This window comes from Corvus brachyrhynchos, unplaced genomic scaffold (genome assembly GCF_000691975.1).
Source record: "Corvus brachyrhynchos isolate BGI_N302 unplaced genomic scaffold, ASM69197v1 scaffold56, whole genome shotgun sequence".
In the NCBI taxonomy this organism is placed as follows: Eukaryota; Metazoa; Chordata; class Aves; order Passeriformes; family Corvidae; genus Corvus; species Corvus brachyrhynchos.
In genome coordinates this window covers 10,489,260-10,508,420 of record NW_008238664.1, presented here as the reverse complement: position 1 = coordinate 10,508,420, position 19,161 = coordinate 10,489,260, and the positions used below count along the sequence as shown (strand labels likewise).

Here is a 19,161-nt window from a genome sequence, read left to right as displayed (position 1 = left end):
GCGGAGCGGGCGCTTGGCTCCGGACGTCTCCCGGTCACGCCGCGTGGGCGCCCGGAGCACTGTGCAGAGCCCCCCGCGGAAAGCAACGCGCTCGCCCCTCAGCCCCGCCGCGTTGGCCGGTCCCGGTCAGAGCAGGGCAGGGCTGGGGCTGCTCCCTCTGGGGAGCGAGGAGACGCCGGGCTGGATGGTCCGAGGTGCTGGATGGCTGCACCGCCCCAGCCAGGTTCGGCGTGGGAAGCTACTTGGACCACGCTGCTTTTGGTGCTCGAACCCCACGGTGCTCCAGCTTCTCGTAAGGAAACAAGTCACACCCGAAGCAAATTACACCCATTCCAGCAGCAATTTACTTTTCCTGAAAGCCGTAGTACACCATCAGAGCGACAAGCTGTTCTCAAGTCAAAATAGAATCCGATCTCGAAAGGTATTTATTGTTAATTATAACACAGTTTCTGTAATAATGTTGAATGCAAGAATCCAGGGCTCCCGCTGTCGGGGGTGTGGAGGTGAATCGTGGCATGTTTCATCTGCACACACAGCACCCGGGTGAGCCTGCGTGCCGAGCAGCCAAACCCGGAGCAGCAGATTGTGGTGTGTCTCAGGAGGACAGGACCACGTATTTCAGATTCTGAAAAATGTTGGCTTGTCTTAGGGCAACCCATTATTTCAAGCGTTCTCTGTGGATGGAGAGCTGTTCAAGCTGGCACTTTAAGAATGTCCTCGTACATTCTTCAAGTAACTTTTCATGAAACTGCAGTTCTGTGCGCATATAGTGACCCACAGAAATTAATTTCTAGCAAGATAATAAACAAATAAAAAGCAGACAAGTTAGAGCAAACTGTCATCACATTTACACTTGAACTTAGTTTGACAGGAGCAGTTTAGCTGAAACAACAGAATATTCACTGGCAGGTTAATATTGAGTTCGTGACCTTGTATCATTGAGAGCAGGAAGCCACATTAATTTTCAGCCATCAAATTTCAGCCATCAAGTTTGTGATACTGCTTTTGATCTTGTGGTGTATGGTGTCACTCAGCACAATGTTGCATTAAGGTGCTAAAATGGTGGGGTTGTCACTTGAGTGGAATGTGCATGACCAGCGATTTGTTACTTTGGTTATGGTCGGTGACAGCTATTGGACTCAGATCTGCTGTACTCCTTCTAGCACGTTAATTTGTGCCTCCTGATGCTGGTTGTTAGATGCATCTGCTCTCTTGGGTCTGATTGTACAGACTTCAGTAGTGCTCCTATTCACTTGCTCAGGTTGCCTCTTCCCTTTTGTCTCCTGAAAATTAAGAACCCTGCATTTTGTCAAAATGTCCATATTACAGATATGATAGGATGTTTTCAGAGTCACTGTAGATGACTATGCACAGAAACCAGTCGTGTTTCCAAGAATACAGCCTATTACAGTCATTAACTTTTCTTGGCTACTACCCAGTGTAAAATGGTTTGAGACGCATCCCTCTTCATGTACCTGCTGTCACCCTGGTTGTGACAGACTCTCGAACAGCTTTCCTTTCTCCCAGTCATTTCTCACTGAAGTGCATGTCCTGCTTGCATGAGGTTTGATTGTGTAAGCTTGATACAACTACTAGTTCATCAATAAGTGAAATGGGATAATAACAAAGAATATCAGCAATAATCCTAGACCATAGACATAGGGGGATCTGCTCTGTTTTCTCTGTAGTTAGAGTCATGAAAATATATGTGCTCTGGAATAATTTATTTTCTGAATAAAATCTCAGACTATGATTTAAAAAGAGTTGGAATCCTGAGATTCAAGTGTTACAATGCTAAAATTACAGATACGGGGTTCTTAGAGTACTCCAAACTTCAGTGCTTGGTACCCTGGCTTTTTATCCATTAGGGTCCAATACTTTGGAACAGGTGTCATCTCCTGATGAGCCAGAAACTATCCAAGGTCAGCAACCGAAAGAGATTTTTCAGAGAGCAACCTCCTTGGGATATCTAACAACAGGTGTTGGAAGTCTGGTTCCCATCTCAAAGACAGAGCTTTTGTGTTCTCAATTCAGGGCTGAGCCATTTGCCCTGGAGATGGATCCTGTTGTCCAAAGCTGTATTATGTAACTCACCTCAGTGCATGTTTTTAAATTACATTCTGGTAACAGCTCTGCCTCTGTCTTGCACTGTTGACCTCTGCATTTTTTTTTTTCTGGAGCTGTGAAAGTTTAAGTACATCACTTTATTTTGAAAACATAAGCATTTTAAGGTAGATGAAAAGTTTGGAATCCAGACCTATCGAGAAATGTGGTGGGTAGGGATTTTTGATACAACTCCAGGCCATCTGCTAAATAGCAGCAAATAATTAATTTTGCTGACTTGACTTGTCTGAGATAACATCATTTCAGGGCCTCAGGACTGCTTGTGTTTCCACTCTTTCATCCCATCACTGTGTTTTTGTTTTTGTGGTGGTTTCTGGTGATTTTCATCAGTTGTTATGACTGTACATAGCCCTTGGCACCCACGTTCTCCTGCCCGTCTGCTGCTGTAACTTTCTCTATGTTCCTCCTCAGTACACTCACTCTTACATCACTCCGTGTGCCCCTTTTCCCCTACAGTTTTAGCCCACTTATCATGCTTGTTCAATAGCAGACAGCTTCAGAAGTCTGGACACAAAGCAATGCATGATTTGGTGGAATTGATCCACTCTCTCCAGGAACAGACCCTGTACAAAAACACACTTCCTCCTCCAAAAACCCTCTAATAAAAGTTACGACTGACAAGAATTGTACAATTATTTTCAAGCTTGTTTTGACAAAGCCATGTTCATTTGCTCATCTTCAAAGAGCTTTAGCCACATGCAATAATGCCACTTAATTGGAATATGATAGGTGGGAATTCCACCCCATGCTGGGCAGCTCAGATGAAGTCTGGATAACTGGAGAGCAACCAGCATTCAGCATGACCACCTGCTTCTTATTTCCTCTGACTTTCATTCATATTTTTTGGTGCCTTCCTTCCACAAAACTTCTCAAATTAGTCTGTCTGTATTTCCTTCCCTCCAAAAAGCTGCAGTTAACAATTTGCTGCCTTCTCATATTTGGGTAATTTTACAGTTTTACGTTACCAGCTGAATGGTGCTACGCTACAGTGCTCTCAACTTGTTCCCACTAAGGAGTTTGCCAATAACACCCACTTTTTGTTATGCTTAATGCCATTACTTTGCTTATCAGTGCCCAAAGGCAAACACAAAGAAAAGGTGACGCAATTTCCCATTAAAGAATCACTGTATATTAATATATCATTCTTAAAATACTCTAACAATACCTCTATGTGTGCATTTTGTTGGCAGTTTTGTCCTCCTGGAAGAATTAATCATTTTTTCCTGGACCAAACCACTGTGCTTCTGACATGCACTGTCCCACTGAGCTGTGTATCTGCCAAAGTGAAATCCTGGATAAATAAATGGAATCTTTCAGTTCTGCCTGAACAAGACTTGTGCTGATTTAGAGAGTCTGTCTGGAAAAACACAGCTGCATAGCAGCCAAAGAGGTAGGGGCAGTTTGTAACATCTTCCCTAAAGACTATTATAAATTTCTTCTGCACTGTCCTTATTTTCCAGTTTTTCACAAATGAACCAAAAGTCCCGAAGCAAAATCCATTCCCTGTCTTGTCCCACTGTCATTGAAGTCCAATTCCCACAAAAATCACCCCTGCTACTGTATGATCAACCTTTACAGGGTGAAAAAACCCAGAACATCAACTGCTTTTATCCTCCAATCTTTGTCCAACGGTGTCTTCCTTCAGTAGCTCCTTGTATTGGGAAAGACTTTTTTTTCCTGCTTTCATCCCATCTGTCACATCTGCAAGAATCCAACAGCCCATCCCCTAGTACTGCCCCACCTCTCTGAGGTACAACCTCCTGCATGGGTTTTACTCTTCCTCAGCCTACTATCCACTTCCCTCCAAACATCATGCTCAGTGGTGTTGGCTCCAGTGAAAGTAAAAGAACTTTTACAAAAGTGACATCTGAGCTTTGGGCTGACTGGTTTTTACTTAAAGTTCTAGTGTCCAGACAAGTGATAGTACAGAGCATTCTATGAGAGCAGTTCAAGGGGTGCTCTGGAGCACACCTGATATCACCAGGCTCCAGTTTCACATTTGTGGATGCAAAGATTTTTCTTTTTTTTTTTTTTCCCCTCTGGTGTTTACCGAATAATTCTGTAAGATGCAAAAATGAAAACACATTGTAGAGTACAACTTGCTCTTTAAAAGCAGCATGTTCGAAATGCCTGGAGCTAGCCTCATTTCTGCAGGTTTGGATGCAAAATGTTACTATGGGAACAAAACCTTCTCTCCACCCAATCAGCTGAAGCAAGGGGTGGGGTTTTTTTAAATAATGAGATTGTCTTTATCTGCCCTTCACCTAATCAGTCAACACAAGAATGAGAATAATGATTTTCACAGCCAAACCACAGAAAATGTGACTCGCTGCCAAAAAAACCCTATGAGCTAATTCTTAGCTCTGGGAGATTGACATCTTATTGTAGAACATGAACAGACAATAAGACAAGTCAATCCCATTTGACAGTGCAATCAAGGCAAGGAATGGGTGTGAAACTGCTCAAATCTAACTAAACCTTGCTTTGGGAGGGAAAGCTTGAAGAGGTCTTCAAAGGAACTGAAACAGCAGTAGTTCTAACAGAGGAAAAGACTTTACATGATTGTGTGATTGCCTCCTTTACCCTGCATGCATGTTGAAGCTGGGTTTGTGTGGTGATTTTCTTTTCCATCAGCTGGTCCTGCCCATCCCACCACAGGAGTGTCCAGGCTGCTCTCACATAAGCTACAGACTGGTAGCCTGCAAAAGCCACAGTCAGCATTGACTTCCCTCAGTGACCAATGGGACAAGGCTTGAGTCTGCTGTATTAAGTCCTTCACGGTGGGCTCTATCATTAATCTCTGTCATTAATGTTTTAATTCAGTCAAGGTGAGCCAGAGACCTCCATCCATGGCAGATTAAAAGTAACATAACCTAGTTTGATCTTCTCTTGTCTGGAATGGTGTATTAATCCTGTGGCTCTGCTGAGGTTTAGCAACATGTTTAACTACACTGAGCATTTATTTAAGTCCTGTCTTTTGTCAGTCTGTAAACAGAAAAGATATTAAAAAAAAAAAAAACCAACCAACAACTGAAACATTGGTAATTTTGGGGTAGTTTTCAGACTAATTCAAATTCTGTTTGTTGACAGCGATTTTTCTACACTTTCATATGAGGGGAAAGTACTAAATCAAACAACAACAACAATAATAATATTGGTTTTAAAATGTTTTAAAATCTGACTAGCTGTTTCATGAATGGGAATAAAGTCAGTCTTTATTAATGAGTGATTGAACTGTCAATCTTCACACCTTCTTAGTTATTAAAATGAATAAAAGCGTACCCTTATCAATCTTGGATTCTGTACACGTCACATGCTGTCTCTCTCCTCCAGGAGTTGTCAATTTAAAGTTATGAGACAGCTCACAGGAGAAAGGAAGTAGCTGTCTGCTCATAAGGCCCATAATAGAAGTGAAATAACACTATATGCACAAATACAAAATAAAATGTGGGCATCAACCCAGTTACTTTATTCATATTAAATGTAGGAAAATGATCTGTGCTTTGTGGTTCTTACAGGTATATAGAAAATTCTAGTGACATAAATGACTGAATTTCAGATCAGCTTACATTCAGGTCTAGTATAAGCATTATTTAACTAAACTTTTTGAAAATCAGCTGAACATGTTTCCATAGCAAGACTTAAAGCAATACAATTACGATGGTCTGCACCTCAGTGTTTCTCATGTGAGTCGGGACGTTGGTAGATGTGGTGCTAAATCTGAATGAGAGGGCAGGTTCCAGGTTCAATCCATGCTGCAGGCATATTAAGATCTTCTGTCACTGTGCAAATCCTAGGACGGGCAACACAGGAGAGGCATGGCTTTCTTCATGCATGGCTTTCTTCATTCAGTGTAAACAGCCAGAGAAGTGGATGAGTTTTGGAAACAGAGTTTGAGTAAAAGGATATTGAGAAATGTGACTTGAGGAGGGCTTTAAACACTGGAGTGTGCAGTGAACCTAACAGGGCTCCTACTTCGCTTGCATTTCCTTTGATGCGAGGAGATGCCCAGGACTGCAGCACGTGAATCACAGCACCTTAGAAAGGAGAAGGGAGATGTTTCAACGTAAGTATGGAAGAAGGTCTCTAAGCATGGAAGGAGGCCTTTTCTACCCATCACGGTTTCATTAGCTCAGTTAGCTTACTCCAATTCAGAGTATGAGAACTTGCTATTGCAGCTATTACCAAAAAAAAAAAAGTTTAACCATAAAAAATTTATCAAAAAATAAAGGTATAGTAAGGAAACTATTTAGTATAAGACAATTACACTGGGCTAGTGAATAGTGGTTTCAAGGACAACTATTTCCAATATAAGTACTTCCATTAGCAGTATAACAACACATTTTTACCATTGTGCCTATCCTTGGAGTGTTTTGTCAGTTCAGTTGTTATGCTGAATTTGTAATACCTGCAGCATAAGTGAAGGAAAAAACATGTGAGGCTGGTTTGGAAGGAAGTGGGAACACATGTTTAAAGCAGTTTTTCTGCTGAGATACTCATGTGGTAGACATGCAGCCTCAGTTCCTGTCTGAGCAGACCTGCACAGGTGCCTTGATGATAATGGCAAGTGGTGGACCAGCAATCTGAATTTATCAAGGGCGCTTGTTCTATAATTTGCAATCTTGCATCTTAGTGTAACATTTTCAGTTCTCTTGCTATCGCACTTTTCACCTGCATGAAGCAACCTTAATAAATCCTCTGTCCAGAACTGCCCTTGTCACTATTTCCTGGAAGTTGTCATGCAGAAAAAAAAGAGGTACAAAATACATACTTATTTAGTGTCCTTTGTCATTAAAAATCTGGGAGGTACATGATATTGTTCCTGCCTGTATGAACCCTTCCACCTGTATTTACCCAAGGAATTTGGTTGTAACTGTAAAAATTTGGTGTTATTCATTGTTCACAAAGCAAAAGAATTGGCTCATCCTTGCTAACCAGTGTGCTACCACAATTGTGGTGTAACTGTTAGCTTGGTGTGATTTTAGCAGTTGTGTTCAGGATCATTGAAAAGCACTTCATGTTTTCGCTTTTTAGACAGCTACTCAGTTGCTTTTGCTGCTACTATTGATTTGCCTAATAATTTTACATACACAAAGCCAAATCTTGCTATTATTTAGAAAGACTTGTGTTCCCATTGAAGGCAATCCAGATTCATAATACCAAGACGTTATGCTGATGGCTGAGACAAATACAAAGCTTCTCATGTTGGGAGTGAATTCAGGATCTTGTTAGATCCCAGAGTATCTCAAGTCAAAATAAAATTTCCCTATTTAAAACAGAAACTCAATAGATTGTGTGTTTGCTGTGCCTACAGAAGAGGGAAATACTACAATATATCCTTTCTAGCCTCTTTACTGAAGAACATGGCAAATTCTAACAGCTCCATAAGAGATTCCCCATGCATTCCTCAATCATTTCTGCTGGTTTTGGCTGGGATAGAGTTATTTTGTTTGGTTTTGTTTTTTTTTAATAGGGTTGCGAAAAGTGTTGATAACACAGGGATGTTTTAGCTATTGTTGATCAATGATCACACAGCACAAGGAGTTGGGAGGGAACACAGCTGGGGCAGCTGACCCCAACTGAACACAGGGATTTTCTTGGCACCATGCTCACTATATCAATCTGGGGAAAGAAGGAAGAAGCAGGGGACATTCAGAGTGATGGCGTTCATCTCCAAGTCACTGTTACGTGACAGAGCCCTGCTCTCCTGTAGGGCTGAACATCTCTCAGCCCACGGGAAGCAGTGAATCAATTCTTTTTTTGCTTTTCTCGTGTGCATGGTTTTTGCTTTCCCTATTAAACTGTCTTTATGTCAACTCATAAGTTTTTCAAGCGGTTACCTTCTGATTCTCTCCCTGATCTCACCAGGGGTGAGTGAGTGAGCGAGCAGCTGAGCAGGGCTCAGTTGTTGGCTGGGGTTAAACCACAGCATCATCATTAAACAAATCATACATCCGAAAACATATGTTTGTGTTCACTCACCTATGAACTCAGAGCAAACGGCCAGCAGCAGCAGGGAAAGCAGAGAAGTCCCAGGAGCACCAGCCGGACTGACTTAGCTAATGAAGTGTGCATAAACAGCAAACATCCATCATCATAAATTATCCTTAAAGTCCCCTTTCACATCCAGCCATCTCCTCGCATCTATTGCTTCTTAGACAACCTGTGACATCCGTGGCCTGAATCCTGCAAATGACTAGACTGAGTAGGAAATGTGCTCTGTAAACATGCTGTTCATTATAGCTATTTTACCTACTGCCAGATGGGTTGATTTGAAATGGTTTATTGCTTACTCACCCTTTTGTGTATTTGAATTAGAAGAGTTAACAAATTGCCTAGTAGTCAGGAATCAAGTGCTTCAGGCCAGCAAAGATTACGAAACTGCCTTTTCTACCCCCATAGACTGTTGCAGGGGAGCTGGAAATTTTACATGGGGGTGTTTTTATCTGAACAGAGTTTTGCTTTTTTAAACAAGCTGCACATTGCAAATAAAACCTGTACTTCAAGACTATTAGTAGGAAAAACAAATATGAAAAGATTGTAGCTTATTAATTGGCTATGATGTTGTTATTTTGATATATTATAAACAATAGATAGAACTAGATAGATAGACCTTAGTAAAAGAACACAGCTGGGGCATAAGAAAGTTGATACTAGAAAGATAATTTTTCTCAGAAAAGACAAGAGTAGCAAACATGTATTCATCCAGTATCACTATTTCAACATCATCCAGTACTCATGAGATCAAACTTATTTCAGTGCTGGCATTAGTACCAGTATCCAGCACTTATTAGTAAAGCAAATACAGACCAGGAGAATCAGATAAGCATGTATTTTGAAGCACATGAGTAAGCTTCAGGAGCAAAAACCTATTGAAAGGAATAAAATATCCCAGTCAGGTAGAGCAGAGCCGAGTTAATGGAAATACATTATCCTGTGGCTAAAGAAACAAGCTCAACCAGACCTTATGCTCCCCTCCAACATTTTCATAGAATGAGGGCAGGTAGCTGCCCTGCTACTTACAAGATTAGCTGTATGTAACTTCACTGAACTCAGCACACTGAGCTGCATTTGTAACAATTTCAGTAACTGCCATTCTGGTTGAAGTCTGTAGATTCTCTAAAAGATACAAAAATATATTTGCATTGAGTTTACCAGCTCCATAGATACAGTTATTCTCCCCCCAGCTGCTGCAAAAATAAGCCCAGCCTTTCCCAGAGTTAGCTAACTCAGATACAGAGCTGGTGCAACGAGGAAATATTTTCCATCTCTTAACTGCAGTGACATTTGAGAACACCTGCCCTCTGGAAGGCTGCCTGGGCTGTACATCTTTTATCAAACTGGGGTTTGCCTTTACTTTTGCATTCTGGCTGAGCTTACAGATTTTTTTGTTTTATTTAAATGACCAGATATTAGTCCTGACTCAGGAAAGCATTAAATAACATCCTTAATCACTTTCTTAAAGTGCTTAATATTTACTGTGTGTTGAAATGTTTTCTTGCACTTACTCCATACAGGGCTAGACTGTTCTGAAATTACTTTCTGTCTTAGCATTGCTTTCCACTGCCTCTGTAGAAGAAATGCAATTTAGAAGTGTAATTCACTGTATTCCTTCCCAATCCACTAGCAGTATCTTCTGCACGTGAAGGGTATTTTGAGGAGGAGATCCTCTCTCATTACAACTTATTATACAGGGCATAGCTCTCAACAGCCCCACAGTAAATCCACACCAAACTGTAAATATAACATAACACAGGGCATTGAAAGCACCACAGGTCACTTCAAAATCGTAATAATGAGCTACTTTTGATGGCAGCAAGGACTTGGGAACATGGCAATTCAGAACAAATGGAGAAATATTGCTCTGCCTTTCCCAGTTTGTACCTTCTGGTGGGTATGCACACATAAGACGCTTACTGCCTAGCTCAACTGCTGGAAAGTTGTCTACATCTACCTTGCCTCCAGGCAGGCTCCTTTCATGAGAAATGAAGTAAATTTACTTAAAATAAGTAGAGGAATATCCCCTCCACTCCTCCCCCACCCAGTTACTGGAGCTGGTTCCCTTCTTACAGATCAAAGACTATTTTAAACACCAGGAGTAGTAAGAGTATAAGGCATAAATTTGGCAAAAAAGGTGTAACTTTTTCCAAAGCCATTTGGAAAACAAGACAGGCCCTTTAATTACCAAGTAGAAATAAAGCTGTCAGGCATTTACTGACAGTTTTTCAAAATGATCTTTAGCATGGAGAAAATGTAACTTTGGCGCCTAGTGTCAGATCAAAGTTTGTCTGCCATCGATTAGAATGAAAGAATATATGAAATCTGAAGGTGACATCTGGTATTTCAACACAAAAATGGAATGTCTCAGACTTAAAAATGTCTTTGTCAAGATAATCTCCATTTAAAGCTCAACAATGTAAACTGTGACCAGATCGAAGACTGCAAGCACTAGAACACTCAAAAGTGAGACACTGAAAAGACAACTTTTATTTAGCTGGCATTTTCCTATCTGTTAACATGGTATGGAGTGAGCAGTATATGGGCTGTGCAGAGCAAAATGGAATGCCAGGGATGGCTGCACTGAATCACCCGAGTACTGTAACGTTTACTGCCCCATAAAACCCATCATATGGAAATCAATGCCCATCACAGAGGTTGTTGTTATATATTTTGGCTGCTCAATTGTAAATCGAATGGTGGAAGCTTAAGTTCAATATATAATGTGTCTTAATATAGGATTTTTTATTTTTGTTTTTAGCAGTTACTCTACACAACTATGACTTCTTGTTTTGAACAAATGCAAAATATAAATACTCTGTGACAGCATGTATTAAACTGATTCAGCTCTTGTAGTCTGGCAGAAGGGCAGACAAAGGCCATGTGCCTATTGCAGTGGCATTCAGTCAAGCCCTAGAAGGCCATTACTCTGTGTTTAGAAAAAATAGGTGGGATCTTGGGCAGCAGGAAGAACTCATAATGATGAAGCAACCTTCTGCCTCATGGTTTGGTTTATTATTTTTAAAAGGTCAGTTGTTAAATGTAGGTAAATACAAACACTGTTGCACAAGAACTGTAACAAGGGAAACCCACGTGGCCATATGCACCCACCAAAATAGCTCTGGCTTTTTCCTCCCATGAACTGATCACATGCCCTGTTTCCTCTGCACACCCTGAATTCCTCCCTGCTGCCAGTGCTCGCTGCCTGCAGCCCCACTGGCTCACGCCCCATGCCAACTGACAAGCTAACCTAACATCACAGGAAAAGTGACAGAAAGCAAGAATTAATGAGATACCTGTTTGTTTTATTTTAATTCTGATTTCCCATTTTTCTGTATGGTTTTAAACTGACGGTGATCAGTGTGACACACAGCATCACTGATGACCAGGGAATGCAGTCCCAGCATTGCTCTTGAGTCTGTAGAAATGGAGAAAACTGACAACAGCAAGAGACTAAGAGCAGAGTAGGATTTTCCATCTTTCCTTAACAGTCCCCTGAATAAAAAGCACTTGCATATGAGTCATCAATCATTTTAAGGCCTATATTAGCTTGTGAGCAGGTTATCATGAGCTGAAATGATTAACAGTTGTCAGAGAGGGGTGGTGAACAATTGCTGCTCCATGGCCTGTTCTTTCCCATAGAGGCCACCAGCCTTATTGCACCCTGACGAGAATAGATTTCCCAGTCCACAGGTTCCCCTGAGTAGCAAAATGAGGTGTGCAAGCACTTATCCTTCTCACCATTGCCTCTTAAAGGTCAAGCAGCTCCTGCTCAGGAGGTTTGCATGCCAGCTGTGAGGCTAAGGTCAGTACAGAAGTACACAGAGAGCCAAACATCTTGGGCGAGCGGCTGGTTCAGAACTGGGTGGTGAAAGTGCTAATAATACGGAACAGCTTAATATTTTTACTTTTTATTTGGAAAAAAAATAGGATTCCTATAATTTGTATAAATTAGAGGGAATTTGTTCTTTGGTTGTCAGGAACCGAGGAAGATGTGTAGGATGAACATGGATGAACATGTAGGATAACCTGGCATGTTTAGATGCCCATGAACCTCAGGAGTAATAGAATAGTTGGCTGAGGATTCTTTTTCACTGACCTTGATTTTGAAGGCAATGGGGGAATACCAGGAGAATGGAATACTTATGCTGTGCTAGTATATAAAGTGTTCGAGTGACTTGACCATGATAAATATCCCCTAGCAGTGGCAGGGAGTGTAGAAAAAACATGCTGACAGAGAGTGACAGTACTCCAAGAATGAACAATAGGCACAGAATGTCAATTGTGGTGATTTTTCTGAGACTTGCCAAAGAAATATTATTTCATCATTTCAGATTACAGGTTTGTACAGGTGCCTGTGGAGATGTAACACACCTAGGTGATTGCAAGGGGGTTAATTTTGTACTGTGTAAAACCTAATGAAAAGTTAGCTATACACTGTGTCAGAAAAGCCCTTGCTAAGTGGCTTAGAAACAGTTCCCATGAATTATTTTTACTTAGCTCTTCCCTCTGTATTTCAAGTATATGTTCCATGTTGTCCTCCCTCTCAGTGTTTGCTAACACATAATTCAGGAGCTCTTAACTAGAGGGAGGTGTCTGAGAGCGGAGCTGGTGCTGCAACCAGCAGGACATGGGTGCAATGGGAATGTCAAGGTACAGGGTAGGTCTGGAGCACAGGGTGAGCAGTACTCAGCACTACAACTAGAGGAGCCCAGGGCTGCTGCCAGGTGCCAGACCACAGCCAAGCTTCTTGGATGGACCTGTTCACCCACTGCTTTCAGAGCAATCTGAGCTTCCTGTGCAATCCTGCAGCAAACAAACAAAAATGTCTAGTATGTCCTTGACTACTTGCTGGAGGCTTGAGGGGAATAAAGTAAGCAGGAGAAGGATGGATTTTACACTTTGTATACAGGATTGGTATGGTAGGCAGACCTCATTCTGAAAAGACTGATGAAAAATTAGAGAGGATAGAGAACCACAAAAAAATGACAAGGGCAAAGTGCTTTTCATGGAGAGATGGAGGGTTCCATCTGTTTAGCTTGTCAACAAGAAAAGTGAGAAGCGACTTGCTTACAGTGTGTAAATGCTTTCCCAGGCAGAAAATACTGGGCAGTCATCACTTCTCACAGCTTGCAGAGAAAAGACAACAACAGGATCCAGTGGCTGAAAGCTGGAGCCAGCCAAATTCAATTAGAAATTAGGCCCAGCTTTGTAAAGATGCCTGCTTAGTAACCACATGAACAAGGAGATCCTGTTCCACAGAATCAGACAGGCTGCTTTGTGAGAGATAGGCTTGAACCAAATCTGAGACATTTCACTAGACTTTGAATAAAATAAATGCAAGTTAGTAATTTCTAAGAGGAGGGATTAAATTGTCAAACAACAACATTAAAAAAAACCCAAATCAAGCTCTTAGGTCTACTTTGCTCAATTCATAGACATCTGTCAGACTAGAAGAACAAGGGGAGACATTTCCAGTCTCTTTTCCTAACAAAAGAGTCACACATAGCTGAGAGAAAAATGGCCAAGAATGATGTGCTAGGAGGACAAAATGTAAATCTTACATCTCTTGCTCCTTCATACTGGTAAGTAATCATGGAACCTTCCTGTTAGGATGTCTGGGGGAAGAAAATGATCTTTAATTATATTGGCCATTGTATTGATGCATTTGCATTAAGCACTCAGCTCCACTGGTGATGAGCATAGCATTAACACCCAGAAGGGCAGCCTTGCAGGATTAGATGAAAGGGGAGAGAAAGCTCCTGGTGTGAGAAAGGAGAGCAAAGCCTGATGCAGGAAGTCAGGGGTGGCACAAAACCACTTGGCTGTGGCTGAGGGAAGATGGATAGGAGGCAGAGCTGCAGTGGCAGCCCCTGGAATGAGGCAACACAGGATGGAAGGGGACCGATAGCATGCAGGAAATTGAAGGGAAGCAGGAAAGATGTGCAGATGCACCTCTGAGTAATAACACAAGCTCATCGACTGTTCAAGAGAAGCAAAACTATTACCTGTAGAAAGCTTCCCCCTGCTTTGCCCTCAACTACAAAATCTGTTTACACTACTGGCCTCCCACTGCCTGCTACCATCATCGCTGTAAAAGCAGTATGTCCTGCTGTGAAGAAGCCAAGCTGCATGGAAAAGTTTGCTCCTGGATCTCACCAGCTATTGCTACAGTGCTCTCAACACCATGGGGCTTCCCAGCAACTATTGAACAATCCAGCACAGCAAGTGAAAAGCTTTTCAGTGCTCTTAGAGGATTCACTAAAATGCAGAGACAAAACATTTGTGCAACCCACAGGCTTGGGCTTTCTTGACCTACTGTGGCATGGCTTTGGGGGATTAAAATAAGAGAAGTGGGAATTTCAGACAATGCTGGAGGTGAGAATAGGTCCCCTGCAGACCTAAGATATATAAAAGCTAAATAGCTACCAAAAGACAATTACAAGCTTAAGCAAACTCATGTGATAAACACAAATATTCCCTGTATAACATGCCGGTATAAACAAACGTGTTTATTAACCCTATTTAGGAGGTTACTGTCTTTCTTAGAAGAGTTTATTTTAATTGATAATTTTTATTTTAATGTTATTTTAACTGAAGCAGAGGGAAAGGACAGAAAGGCGGACAAGACAGTCCTACAAGTTCACTCACAGCTCCTTGTTAACACTGGCAAGCTGCTCAGAAATGATCTAGATGCCTGCTGATGCCACCTCTGAAAGCCCTGTATGAATTATAACACACAGCTGCTATTCTACAGCAGCTTTTAAACACTTGATTCTAGGCAGTTTACGGTGGGTGATAGAAGTGGTTTGTTTCCTTAATATCTTTCTGTAACAAGATGCTATTTTGTTAATTGCAGAGCATGAAGGTAATTATACTGTGGAATCATAGGTTGTGACATGAGGGTGCTCATTTTGCCCAGTGTGGAGTTAGACAAATAGATGGTCAATCATGGCTTGCATTTCCCTGTTGCTGAGTACCAACAATAACAATCCTGATAAATAGGAGCTACAGGTACAGATAAGAACCCACTTAGGCTTTAGAAGAAACAAAGTTTACTAGATGCAGTTAGACAAGTGTTACAGCACAGATAATTGCTGCCCACTGCTTTTCTTCCGCAGATACATCACTGCCCTCACAGGCTGGGTTTGGAGCATTCAGTCAGTGCTTCATCATGATGGACATGTTCACTGTTTCTGATGTTTGCTTTTTGAAAACCAGTTTGTGCTTTTCTTCAGCTGCCAGAAGCAAGCCTGCAGTCATAGCACGGGTGAGTAGGTGGCAGGGCTACAGCCAGCCCCCTGTAGTACTAAGGTGGCTGTTATGGGGGTGGGTTACACAGCAGTTACTCGCTGTCCTTTCTTTTGAAAGCTGCAGTGGTGAGTGGCAAGCCGCAGAGAGGACTGTGCTTTGGAGAAGCCTTCCAGCTCTGGGGAGGAAGGCTGTTATTAGCACAGAGTTGATAGATGCTCTAACGATTGTTTGGATTCAAGAGAGGGGCTGACACCTTGCCAGGAGGACAGATTTTTTGGGGGTGAAGGGTAAACAGAGCCAGGTATCCACTTCCCAACTCTATGTGCTTTGTGGGGGAGTGGTTGCTGTGTGAGCCACAGCAGGGACAGTGCACACAGATCCAGCTCCAATGGGTATTACAATTCCCCAGTCACTGGGCAAAGCTGGATGTTAGATTTGGGATTAATCTCTGTGCCTCTGTATTTTGTTACAGATGTAAACAACCACAGAGTACTGAAGAAGAGCAGAGCAGACAGCCTTGATGCTGAGCAGGGGCCAGTGCCGCTGTGTCCTGAGCAGCCCCTTCCCAGTGCAGGCACACCACTGCCACAGGCAGCGCCGCGTCCCCAGCCCAGAGCTGCCAGGTACCCACCCACCCACCTATCTATGACTGACTGGAAGTTTTGCAACACACTTTGACGAGTGCAAAAAAAAATATCCATGCTCAATTTAATTCTTCCTTCAGCTCTGATAATTGGTTACAGTAAGTAATAGTTGGGTGCTGAATTAATTTTTGCCCTCTCAAGTTCAGTACTTTAAAATATGTCAAAAGACATGTTGCTATTTGCTGCACAGTTTGAAGTGATCCTGGAAATATTGGCTTCTGTTGCTGCTTTTCAAATCCTAAACTTCAATGGCTAATTCAAGCTTTAAAAACTCAAAGACTAACAGATGTGTATGGAATTTTTTTGAAGAAAAAAATTCATCAGAAAAAAATCAGAAATTGAAGTCTACCATTTGAAGTCTGTTAGAAAGAATTTGAAGTTGATAAAACACAAATTAACTTTTGCTGTCAGTACTTACAGCAACAACATTCCAAGACAGAGAGACCCAAAATGAAAAATCTTATTTATAAAAATGAAACCAGATTCCACTGTCGGGGAATGCAAACTAAATAGCAGGAGTTAAAGGAAAACCAGGTAGATTTTGGTGGTAGATAGCCACCACAACTTCCAGGTACCGGGCAGAGCACTTACTATCACCGGCATCTTGCCCTGTCCGTGAAACAGAAGAAAGGTAGTGCAAATCCCTTGTTAGCCTCTGTTTCTATTTTCAGACCAGCTCTTCTGCTTTAGATTCACATTATTAATGGGCCCTCTGGGGCACAGACATCCAGAAATTAAGCTTTGCTATACCCAGAAGGCCAAGAGCACTGCCAGGAGTTGGCACCTGATTTAGACTCATGGTGATGAGGCTCAGTTTAAGATTCAGAGTGATCTCTTCTGCCCAAGGCAGAGAGGTCTCTGTCTCAGGGTGGCTTTCTGCTGAGTGGACCAAGCCACTTTTAGGCTGGGTCCCAGAGAGATGTGAAGGTCAGACTGAAGATGTTCAAAGTCAAGTTAAGATGTGCTAAATAACAAAAATGGCCTTCTTGTGCCGACAGTGATCTTGCTGCTGTGTTGCAGGCTACTGAGGTATATCTGAGGCTCATGCACTTAGCTTTTTTCTTTGGAAAGTAAAGCAGATCCATGAATTCCCCAACAGCTAGGGTAAATAAGCCCTCTTCTTTTTTTAACACAGCTACCTCAAATGAAAACATGCTACAGTTTTCTTGATTTCTCTGGCCACTGCCAGACACAAGGAAAGCGCCACATACGTATTGCTGAATTTGGTTTTGCCTCACTGGATTTTTATGGATGGTTACCCTCAAAACACAAACTATTAATAGGCCTGTGTCTGAATGCTCGACCACGTGAGACTTCATCTGTTACATTCAGGCTGTGTTTTGATAGATTGTTATTCCATTAACTAAAAATCCTTGGGCTATGAAGGATATAAAACAGTCCTACAACCACTTGCCCTAAAGCTAATATTTAAATATCACAGGGAAAAACTGAGTAGTCCATTAGAGGAATGGGAAAGGAATTACATCATAGGCAATGAGAAGGAAATATATGTGAATTCTAGCAGTATAAACCAATGTAAAACAAAAGTTTTTTGAGCTGAGATTTGTTTAATTGATGCTAACAACACTACAGATTATTTAAATAGATTTTGTAACTCTGTTGTTGTTACAGAGATTAAATTACACTAAGATAATAATGTAGTTTTGGGGTAATTTACATAACAAATAAGGCTCCTAAAATTTCAGTTTTCTGCATATCCTTTTTAATGGGAACAAATTCCAAAACAATTTCAATTTTAGAAGCAATTTGTGAAGCTGTCCAGTGATCATTGCTCCTGCTCTAAATTCCCAGGCAAAAATTAGCCAGTTTCTTTTATTTTCACTCATGCACACAAAAATTCTTGCTTGCAACATCAAATCAACCTCTTCTGCCTTATCTGGTTTATAGTGCAGAATAAACCAATTTAAATTAAGTGATTCATGATTTTAATTAACAAGCAAGAAATTTTGATGTGACTATCAGTTTTTAACTTGCATTACACATCTTTATAATTTGATTTGAAGAAAGTTTAGCATTGTTTGTTGGAAACTTTGTAATACAAATTTCACCTAAATATAGTCAATGCTAAATGGGGTATGTTTTTTCCCACCTATGTACCCACACACATTCGTGTATACAGCTCTTGCTTGGTATACATATATTCATGTTCTAATTTTTTTTTACTCTGTTGATATTTAATACCAAAGAAATAATTAATTAGAATCTCTAAGTAAAATGAATTTGAATTGTATATATCTAAGTCTTCAAGTGCTTTTTCAAAAAAACAAACCCTCTCATAGGTGATTATTAAATACATGTATTTTGAAAGCAGTGCTTTTTTTCTCAAGATCCTGGTTCAATTCTGCCCTTTATATTTGTTGCCTGTGAACAAAGCTAAGAGCATCTGCAAAATTTATCAGAATGGGAAGTGACATTGCATGGGTTCAAGTGATTCGAAAACATAAGGAAATAGCCAGACCTGGTTTTGGCCCTTCAGCAAAGGGAACACTCTGGCGGCTCTGATTTCTTCTGCAGACTGAGCATGATCCTGCTGGCAGCTGGGTATGGTGCACACAGCAAAGCACTCCCCTTCCTGGCTCCATGCTGGAGGTAAGTCACCATCAGCTCTACCACGAGGGCCTTGCTCTGCTTGGGGACCAGAGGGTGGTGTTCAAAGCCCAGCAGGTCTCCAGGACAAAATACCTGCTGGGCCCTTCCCCACCGACATGGGTTGCTCTGGTATCTTCCACTGAGATAGGCTTCTGCTCAGTGCAATCCAGCACTTACTGTGGGATTTGCATGAGGAACCTGGAGTGCCATTTAAAGGCTGCCACTTTTGCCCACATTTTGAAGGACCCACTTTTGTACACTCCTTGTAAGCACCATGTGAAAGCAGAGCCTTTAGATTTGCAGCTTTTAGCAAAGCAAGGATCTGTTCCCTCTCTCTCCCCCAGCTGCCATCAGAATAATAGGCCCAACAGAATTAGTAAATTAAAGGTTTCACTCTGAATGCATCACAGCTGTGGAAAATATATACTTTAGCTTTCTGGGCTGATGACTTCCAGCTCTATCCAAAATAATTGCCCCTGTAACTGCCAATCAGGACTGCTTCCCAATACCAACTTCAGCAGGCGACCTCCCA

General features: G+C 41.5%; 1 long non-coding RNA gene across 5 annotated transcripts in view; it reads right to left on the bottom strand.

Annotated features, from left to right (window-relative positions):
- Window positions 1-5,558: 5,558 nt before the first annotated feature.
- LOC108447534 overlaps window positions 5,559-19,161 on the bottom strand; it is a 14,717-nt gene continuing 1,114 nt past the window's right edge. The window contains exons 2-3 of one of the 5 annotated variants that reach the window (XR_001863140.1): window positions 6,474-19,155; window positions 5,559-6,161 (exon numbers count right to left, since the gene is read on the bottom strand). This is a non-coding gene — a long non-coding RNA (uncharacterized LOC108447534). Of the gene's footprint in view, window positions 19,156-19,161 lie in introns of all 5 variants that reach the window. The other 4 variants (XR_001863138.1, XR_001863139.1, XR_001863137.1 and 1 more) reach the window with 4 other exon arrangements.